Here is a 10,575-nt window from a genome sequence, read left to right as displayed (position 1 = left end):
CCCACCCACACCACACTATTAAAGTGAGATATTTTAATGGCCTGCAAATTATATATATATATGTATATATAATTTTTATAAGTGTTCCCTGAGGAGTAAACTCTGGCTGTGAGCATACTGAGCAAACTCCCAAGCCTATTTTTTCTTTCCATTTATCTAGAGAGACACCAAGCACCATGCCACCATTCATGGAGCTCTTCCCCCACTCCTCCCGTTCTCTTATGCTCTCTGGTTCTCCTGTTTCATACCTGGTTTGAACCAAGGTATGAAACCCAGGTATTGAAGCCAGGTTTGAAAGGTCAGGTGATTACAAAATACAAAGACTGATTTTTTGACAAGTTTGTTTTAGGTTTATGGCCCTTATTTATATAACAACGACCATGATAATACATCCTCTTGCACATTTATTTTTTCCTTCTTGAAAATTGTGATTAGTAGTGGTTTACAAAATTGAATGCACCCTCCCACCTCCCAAAGAAAATCACTATAGGTGACTGTCACTCACCTATAGTGGCAGAGCTTGGCACATGCCCTTGAAGTACTGGTCCTCAGGGCAGGTCGCTAGTTGTGAGGGAGATCAGAGGTCATACGCTGGGTGGCATAATCTTTTTTTAAAAGGCCGTTGTGCACCTGAGAGGTGATGTTGGACTCTCATGCAAGAAGTTTTGAGTTCAAACCTTGGCATCTCATGCCAGAGTGATGCTCTGGTTCTCTCTCTGTCTGTCTCCTCCTCCATAACCTCTGTCTTACTAATAAATAAATAATTTTGGTTTTCAGAAAAAGTACAGAAATGGAGTTCATTTCCATTTAACATCCTCCAAGAATAATGCTTCTTTTAAAGTAATGATATGAAATCATGAGTATATGTTATGTGTGAGCATGTGTATTCATAACCTCTGGTATACTGTCAGGATCTGTTGAACAATTTATACATTTTTTTCATTTATTTTTTAAGGGAAGATACCAGTATTTTAGGAACTTTTATGCAAGGAGACTCAGTAATACAGTGTCTGCTTTTTTTTTTCTTTCTTTGCTTTATTTTAGTTTTCTTATATTTTATAGGACAGAGAGAAATTCTGAGGTGGGAAGAAAGACACCTGCCAATATTACTGCCTTACTACTCCTGAAGCTTCTCCCCTCCTCCACCCCCTGCAGTTGGGGGCTGAGATCTTGAACCTGGGTCCTTGTGCATGGTCATGTGTAATCCAAGTGTGCCACCACCCTGCTCTTGATGTGTACATTTTTTAAAAGATTTTTAAAAACATTTATTCATTTTCCCTTTTTGTTGCCCTTGTTGTTTTTATTGTTGTAGTTATTATTGTTGTTGTTATTGGTGTCATCGTTTGGATAGAACAGAGAGAAATGGAGAGGGGAGTGGGAGACAGAGAGAGGGAGAGAAGTTAGACACCTGCAGACCTGCTTCACCGCTTGTGAAGCGACTCCCCTGCAGGTGGGGAGCCGGGGGCTTGAACCTGGATCCTTATACCAGTCCTTGTGCTGTGCGCCATGTACACTTAACCCGATGCACTACCCCTGACTCCCAATGTATACATTTCTTAACCTGCACTGAAAGTGTTAGTTGTCATGGGCCAAGAAGCTCTGTTGATAGATATGCAGTTGGTAGCAGGTTCTGAATCTATTGTGACTTTCAGTTTGACTGAGAAGATTATTTGTAACACTTGGATTCTGAAAAGGAATTTTATGATGATTTTCTTTTCCAGTTAACAGTAGTTAAACTCTGGTAAAGCTCATTGTCTATGATACTCCCACAGCTCAAAGTTTGATGAAATTGCATTTTTATTTTTACATCTGCACTCACTTCTTTACTATTTCATATCTTTATTTGTTGGATAGAGACAGACATTGAGAGGGAATGGGGGAGTTAGAGAAGAGAGGAAAGGAACATCTGCAGCACTAACATCTGCAGCAGTAGCATCAGGAGCACTGCTTCATCACTCATGATGCTTCCCTCCCTGCAGCAGCTAGGGATCAGAGGCTTAAACCCAGCTCCTTCTGCACTGTTATATGCACTCTACTGGTGTGTCGCCACCTAGTTCCTGAATTACATTTTCAGACTGAAAATAGACTGGAATAGTCAGACTGGAATAGTCTGGGAATGATGATTCAAAACTAGGATGAGGGCCAGGCGCTAGCACACCGGGTTAAGCGCACATAGTGTGAAGCACAAGGACCTGCACAATGATCCCAGTTCAGTTCCCTGCAAGGGGGGGGGGTCATTTTGCAAGCCGTGAACCAGGTCTTCAGATGTCTGTTTTTCTCTCCTCCTCTCTAACTTCCCCTCCTCTCAATTTTTCTCTGTCCTGTCTAACAGCAGTCATAACAAGAATAACAGCAGCAACAATGGACAAAAGATGGCCACCAGGAGCAGTCAATTTGTAGTGTCAGCACTGAGCCCCAGCTATAACCCTGGAGGCAAAAATAAAAACAAGCAAACAAAAACTGGGAAGGTGTCTGCTTTGCTATATGATCCTCTCAGATTCAAGATCTGAGAGAAAGGAGGAAAACAGCTAGAATTCTATGCACTACTACACAGGGGCCTAACAGCCCCCAGATTCTAGCAGAGCTAAGGGAGCAGAAAGTTGTTCTTTGTTCCCACAGAGCATGGTGGTATTGATTCCAAAAGTTTTTGTTGAAAAAGGATAGGGGAGTAGTACCACTGTTATCCTATGGTTTTATCAGTGTTTGCTTTTATAAATAAAAAAATTCAAAAAAAAAACCACAAAGCTGTCTGTCTTTCTGCTAACTGCAGAAAGATACAGGTTTTCTTAAAAAGGTTTTAAATGAAAAAACATATTAGTTTGGAAGAGAAAAGGATAATCTATTCAACTTATTCTTCTCAAGGTATCCCCCCAAAAAATAAGTTGATAGCCATTGTATAAAGGAGAGAGGAGACCTTAAAGACAGGGTGACTGCACACAGGGGCAGGGAAAATGGGGGAAAAAAAGACTGCAACTTGCTCCTAGGGACAGGAGAAAATTAAAAAAGGCTGGAATTCATCAGTGTTTCATTAGTCATATCCTTCATCTTCCTCTCTTTCCTCCCCCTCATTATCAACTTCTCCTTCATCCTCATCTCCTTCTTCATATCTTCTTTTTTTTAAAAAAATATTATCTATTTATTGATTGGATAGAGACAGTCAGAAATCAAGAGGGAAGGGAGGGATAGAGAGGGTGAGAGACAGAGAGACAGCTGCAGTACTACTTCACCACTTGAGAAGCTTTCCCCCCTGCAGGTGGGGACTGGGGGCTTGAACCCACGTCCTTGCACATTGTAACATGTGAGTTCAACCATGTGCATCACCACCAGGCCCCCACTTCTTCATATCTTCTAATCCTTCTTCCTCTTCATCATCATCATCTTCCCCCTCACCTTATTCATCATCCATATCAGGAACCAAGTAGTACTGTAGTGTATTTGGCCAGATACCATCTTTAATGACCTCTCCTAACTCACCTGCGACTGCACCAAAATGGTCAGTAAACCAGGTGAAGAAGCTCTCTGGTTCCTCATGCTGTCTCTTTCTGTTGGTTTGATTTTGGGTTTGACTTGAACATTTGATCAAATCCTTTCCAGATTTCCATTTGATTTCAGTGGATCCTTCAAAAGAAGGATCACCACTCTCATTCAGATAAAATTCTTTGGAGAGAACTTTATTTTCAAAGTAAGGGTTTTCAACAAAATAAAAGTCTATTCTGTTACCTGATTTACTATCTTCAAATTCTGTCACTTCAACTCTTGTCAAGTAATGCAGTGCCTCTTCATCCTCTTCTCCAAGCAGTGTAGACACTTGTGGGTGGTTGACAAATGTTAATCCTAAATTTGGGATATTGACCATCAATTCCGATCTCTTCTGAAAAAATGGCTAGCAGAGTTTGTTATATTTCTGTTCTACCTTCAAAATCGTCACTCCCCAGAAAGCAGCTTGATAAAAAAGCAACAGGAAGCAATGGAATATATCCATGAAGTACAGAATGAAATAGACTTAATGAACAAGCCAGCTAGGAGGTTTCTAGAATTTTCTATCTCACCTTAACTCTAATCCCTGAGATTCTCAACTAAGACTCTTTTCTGACTCTCTACTACTTAAAAGAGTCAAAGTTCAGGTGTCTGCTGGGTAAGGAGGATGGCCTAGGTAGGTAAAAGTAATGCATCAAGTGAGCTGAATGTACCATGTTCCATTATATATATATCCTGAGTTGTAGTTTTAAACTGAACTATGCGGCTTAATAGAAAATAGTAGGGTCCTCATGTCTGTGGCTCATGTGACTTTGTTTAAAGTATATGGAGAAATCCAATTTTGTTTTTTTTTTAAGTGCTAGAGATACCTAGAAGTTGTCAGACAACCTTTTGAGGACTGGTCCTTCGATTTAGAGATTTTCTTTGTTATCTTAAGTTGCTATTTATGCAATCTTCTTTCATTCTCTCCTATCCCCCCTATTTCTCTCTCTCTCTCCCTCTCTCACTATCTTTCCCCCTCTATGCCAAAGACTAAACCTGACACCTCAAAGCATCAGACACAAAAAAGAATTTTGCCTAACCACTTATGCTATTTCTCTGGTCCATTTTGCATTATATTAAGCACTTAGCACTGTTGGTGTAGAGTAAGAATGTGTTATACGTTCCTATCTTATTTTTCTTTCTTCAGTATATCTATATGGCCTCTAAAGCCTCAAAGGAAATGATTGAAAGTAAACCAACTCTCTCTCTTAATTCTGCAGTCAACTTTCTACCTAGACCTCCAGGTTAAAAACCCATCCCAGCCTCTGGAAATATTGCACCCGTAGCATTACTTATCACATTGGAGCTTAATAAGTCTGTCTTTACAAAAACAAGAACCAAAAGGTAACATGCTGGTCTTTGGGGGTGGCGCACACTTTACTAAATGTACTTTGAGTTGTATCTTGATTCAGGAATATTAGATATTTCCATTCATGCCTTCACATTGTGTCCCAGCGTTTGTGCTCCATAGTGAGGACAGCAGAGATATCCAGGGCTCACAGTCTCTCAGCAGGAAGCTAGGGCTGCATGGTCATCAGCAGTTCCAAATACACTAGAAATTTCACTTACATTGTTTAGCAACTTTGCTTTAAATGTTAATTACACAGGCAGTGTGTGTGTGTGTGTGTGTGTGTGTGTGTGTACTGACTGCATTTTCTATGCCTGAGACAGTGCTGTCCATAATGCTCAAAAGTCAAGTTGTAAGCAAGCATGCTGGGATTGAGGTCCAGTCTTATCAGACACATAGATCCCTAACCTCTGCAATGCAGATCCCAGAAAAGAACCACTGAGACAACTTCCATTGGCTGTATTTGCCTCTAAGATGATCATTACTCTAGATGTGTAATTGTGTAGTTGTTATTTTCTTATAGCATACTACATCCACATAGTTCATCAAAGAACACCAAAACAGAACTTCAGACCTCTGAGACTACAACTTGTAGGGATCATGAGAAAGCAGGACAGGTACTGGTCTCCCCAGACAAGCAAATGATGGGGTGTCTGCCACTCAACACAAATAGGGCTGGGAGAACAAGGGTTCTGAGTTGATGTAGACCCTGCACTTCAATCAGAATTGTGACCACTCCTGCAACCAGAAGTCTCAGCCTATCAAACACACTGTGCTGATCGTTGTTCATACATCTTTTTATCAAACACAGTCCTGGAGTAATCCAGACTTGGGAGAGCACAGGAAGAATTCTGAAGGTAAGAAAGACCCTTGGTGTCATTGTAGGAGCTGTGCTATGGGTGCATGCATCGTGCCAAGGCCAACAGCCTGCTGTACTGCTGAAACATAAAAAAAAGGATCCAGAGACCAAGAGATTCTATGGAGATACCAGATAATGAAGACAAGGACGCTGTGTTCAAGAACCAGGTAGTGTTATGCTTTGATTGAGAGGTGGTGCAGTGGGGGCAGCAGACAAGACAAGGTCACTGCAGATATCCTGTGCATGTCTGCCTGGCAATGTGCCAAATCATGCATTTCGTGTAAGAATGAAGTTTGAGTCATGACCTTGTTTCCAGGAACATACTAAAGGCATGTTTGGTGCACTACATTTTGGAGCTGATGCTACTTTCTGATCTCCTCACAGTTTATATAAATGCACTGGGGAGGGGTTTGGAGCATGAAGGAGGGTTTACTCTACTCTGTTGCATGAGTGCAGGGAAGAACATAGACAGTCACACATTTTCAGGTGCCGTTCTGCTTGGCTTGCTTGAGCCAGACCTTAGGTTTGAAAAAGAAAGGCCTTGACTGAAAAAACTCTTCTCAGCTAGGAAAAAAACAACAACAGAAAAGCCCATAATTTGGACTCCTATGAAACATAGCCTTTGTAGAGAGAAATATTAGTAGTCCACAAAAAGAACTACATTTCCAGCATGTGTTTTATTTACTTATTAATTTTTTATTTATATTATTTTTCCCTGTAATGCTGGCCTACAATCAGAAAAAAAAAAAAAAAACAGTTCATGAAGAATGCAGCTAATAACCTTGGAGTCACAGATGCTATGAAGGCACATAGGAACCAGAAATGCCACTTTTTCTGTAAGAGTTGTTTCTGCCTCACTCTTGCATATAACCCTGTCTGGGAATGTTTGAACCCACCCTCTGGAGGGCAGATTGAAGGGATGTCAGTGGGCTTTACAAGAGTGATACTTCCTCTCTGGGTGGGAGCTCATTCCATAGAATCTTGGGCCCCTTCCCACACCCCCAGAATTGAGGTCTCCACCTGACTAAGACCCTCAGGTGAGCTATAGGTGCAGAAGGTTCAAGAAACCTCTTTTCAGATGGTAGTGAACATATCTGACCATCATTTTCATGTTTTTCGTCACTATGGCTTCTTTTTTTATTTGCCTAAATCATCCTATTTTCAAACCATTATCTAGTTAAACTGACAATTCTGGACATAATAGTCCAGAGTATTGCCTTTGTTAAACATGCAGGACTTTGGGCCAGGGGTAGAGCTTAGTGGAAGACTCTGTGGTTGCATGCCTGTGGCCCTGGGGTTTGATTACACACACCACACACACACACACACACACACACACACACACACACACACACACACACACACACACACACACACCATAGGGATGAAAAAAAAGAACTGTTGCTTCTGGTAAGTTTTGCTCAGAGTCTCATTTGAGCACGTGAGTTCAACATGTGGCTGCTTCATTCGCACATTTAAACATTATTATTTTTTCTTTTAGATAGATAGAGAATGCAACCAGAGCACTGAGGCTTCCTTCAGTGTGGAGGGGCCGGGCCTGAAACCCAATTCTCCAATGACAAAGCAGCCACTGTATAAGCCAGCTATTTTACTAGCCCATCAGTTGTTTTCTTGCTCAGCTCAAAGAAATGAACTGCCCCTCTTTCATCTTGGAATTCATACATCTTTGAAGACCAATCACCAATGCTGCTGTCATCTCTGCAAAAACAAGAGGACTATTCTGAGTTTGCTAAAACAAAGAGATGCCAATTGTGAACTAGCCAAGAAAAAGCAACAAAACCAGGAAGTCTTGGAGCAACTAGAACTGCTGCAACTCAAACAAGAGTGAGTTTTGGTGGATTTGCAGGGAGACTCCAGTGGGGAAGGTTCGGGCAGCACAGCTAGTGCTTCAGCACATCTCAGCCAGCCAACTGGGGTCTCCACGCAGCCCTTCATCGCCACCATGCTTAGCGTCAGGACAGCCTTGGTGGCCAGGAACAGTTGTCAATCAGCATCATGTCCTTTGGCTTTGTGATCAGTGGTGTTAGTAGAGGAAGAAGGGGCCAGTCTGAAGCAGGAACCCCTCCCAGTGTAGTTTTATCAACAGTCTGTTGGGGGCCCAGGACCCAGGGTCAGGAGTGTGGGGTCCCAAACTGGAAGCAGGGGCCAGGCCATCACGGAAAGCCTTCCCTATACTCATACCTCCCATTCTTCTGCAGCTCACCCTGGGATGAATATATCTCTCATTTTCATTTCCTGAGGAAAGAGAGTATTTAGTTGCTCTTGGCCTGAGGCTGAGCATTTGGGTCAGGGAGCAGGTTAGGAGAACAGTGAAAGAAACTGCTGTGGGGTAGACTCCCCCAAATGGAGGTAGTTCATTCCTCCATAAAGCTAGTCTCTCTCTCTCTGTCTTCCTCCCTTGCTCCCTCTTTCCTTCCCTCCCTTCATTCCTTCCATATTTACTACTATATTATGTGGGGCTTGGTGTCCTGATGCTCCACTATTTCAGGCAGTCCTTTCTTTGATAGAATGTATGAACTAAAGGGAAACAGAGAGCAGGAGAGGCACCTGCAAAACTGTTCTACTACTTGTCAAATATCTCCATTGTGCGTGAGGACCTTGAACACAGGTCTTTGCAAATGGCAGATAGTGTACTCTTCTAGATGAGACACCACCAGGTCCCAAGTCCTGTCATCATCAAGTGCAATGGAATCTGCCCACTATCACCAGTGCTATTCAACATAGTGTTGGAAGTTCTTGTCATGGCAATCAGGAAGGAACAAAGAATTAAAGGCATACATATTTGTTGTATGCTTCTCATTGGTTTTGGTTTCCCCTACCCTGCCTCTGGAAGATTGTGGTTTAGCCCCTGCTAGTTTCTGGCCTCCCCTTCTCCCTGCCCCCAACCCTACATATTTCCTGAGTTCCTGCCTCAGCCTCCAGAGGAGAAGAATGCAGGACAGATCTGTGTGGTGATTAGGTTAAGAGTCTCTCTCTGCCACTGGAGGAGAAAGACAAGGGAGCACATGTTTGCCCACTCGTGAAAAAAGATTAAACTGCGTTCTCAGCTCAGCCGTGTGTCTCTGGTCGTCTCTGTTACCCACCTGTGAAGCTAGCCCGGTTAAAACAACACATATTGGAAGAGAAGCAGTCAAACTCTCCCTATTTGCATAGGACATGAGAGTCTACATAGAAAAATCTAACCAGAGAGATGGGCACTAGTGAAGCGGGTTAAGCTCACATGGCGCAAAGCACAAGGACTGGCATACAGATCCTGATTCAAGCCTGTGGCTCTACACCTGCAGGGGAGACTCTTCACAGGTGGTGAAGCAGGTCTGAAGGCGTCTATCTTTCTCCCCCCCTTTTGTCTTCCTCTCCTCTCTCCATTTCTCTCTGTCCTATCCAACAACAATATCATCAATAACAACAACAATAATAACTACAACAATAAAACAACAAGGGCTACAAAGGGGAATAAATAAATATTAACAAAAATATTTTTTAAAAAAGTAAAACCTAGGGAATCCAAAAAGAAGCTTTCAGAAGTCATCAGGCAATACAGTAAGGTGTCAGGCTACCAAATTAACATTCAAATGTCAGTGGCATTCCTCTTCGCAAACACTAAGTTAGAAGAAGTTGAAATCCAGAAGTCAACTCCTTTTACTATAGCAATAAAAACAAAAAATATCTAGGAATACACTTAACCAAAGAAGTAAAAGACTTGTATACTGAAAATTATGAGTCACTACTCAAGGATAATGAAAAAGACACAAAGATGTGGAAAGATATCTCATGTTCATGGGTTGGAAGAATTAGCATCATCAAAATGAATATACTACCCAGAGCCATACACAAATTTAATGCTCTCCCCATCAAGATCTCAACCACACTTTTGGGATTGATGTTACCCTGCATGCAGGGCAGGTCTGGAGGTAAAAGAAGATAGGATGGGTGGGAATATTTTAGGCAAAACAATCATTATGTAAATAGGCCATACTGTCAGCAATGCAGGATGGAGCAGGAGGGCTGGCTTAATGCCTGACAACTGGCTGCTTTAAAAATATTTAATTCAAAAGACTTAAGAGAAAAGAAATTCATCTAGGAAAAAAAAACTACAGAATATTGTTGAATGGATAGATAGTATTTTGTATTTCTAAACTTACTGGATAGATACGGAAATTGAGAGAAGGGGGAGACAGAGTGAGACACACATTGACTCACACATGCACCCCTGGCTCACTGCTAGGGAAGCTTCCACCTCACAGGTAGAGATGGGGCTTGAACCTGGGTCTTGTGTGCTCATTTGCATACACTACTGCACTGAGATTTTAAAGGGGGTAAAAATATTCTTTAAAAAAGGTTAGACATACCATGTAATGCTTGATGAGATATTTCTTCCATATCTGTTTGCAAAATAAGAAAAGACAAGGATGTCCATTTAGTCTTCCTTAGTGATTATGGAATGAAGTGACTTGTAACTACATGTAGAAGGCCTCAGGGAGCCAGGCACACTTGTTTGAGTACACACATTACAGTGTGCAAGGAGCCAGGTTCAAGTCCCTGGTCCCTGCCTACAGTGGGAAGCTTCATGAGTGGTGGAGCAGAGCTGCAGGTGTCTCTCTATTGCCCTCTCAATTTGTACCTGTTCATTAGTAAATAAATAAATAGTAATATATGTAAAATTTAGAGAGACAGAGAGAGAGAGAGAAGGATGGTACATATGATAGCAATACCAGCCTTCCTCTGCTGGCTGTGGCTGGATCTAGAGACATAATTAGGATTATTATACCATAATGCCAGGATTTTGTGGGGAGGCCTCTCTCAGGCACAGATTTCCTGGCATGTCCAC

The 10,575-nt window shown here is 41.9% G+C and overlaps 1 pseudogene; it reads right to left on the bottom strand.

Annotated features, from left to right (window-relative positions):
- Positions 1–2,408: 2,408 nt before the first annotated feature.
- LOC132533716 (protein SET-like) lies at positions 2,409–3,982 on the bottom strand (annotated as a pseudogene).
- Between the last annotated feature and the right edge of the window lie 6,593 nt (positions 3,983–10,575).

Source organism: Erinaceus europaeus, chromosome 17 (assembly GCF_950295315.1).
Source record: "Erinaceus europaeus chromosome 17, mEriEur2.1, whole genome shotgun sequence".
NCBI classification, from domain to species: Eukaryota; Metazoa; Chordata; class Mammalia; order Eulipotyphla; family Erinaceidae; genus Erinaceus; species Erinaceus europaeus.
The sequence above is the reverse complement of the archived record's forward strand: the minus strand, read 5'-3'. Positions and strand labels throughout refer to the sequence as shown.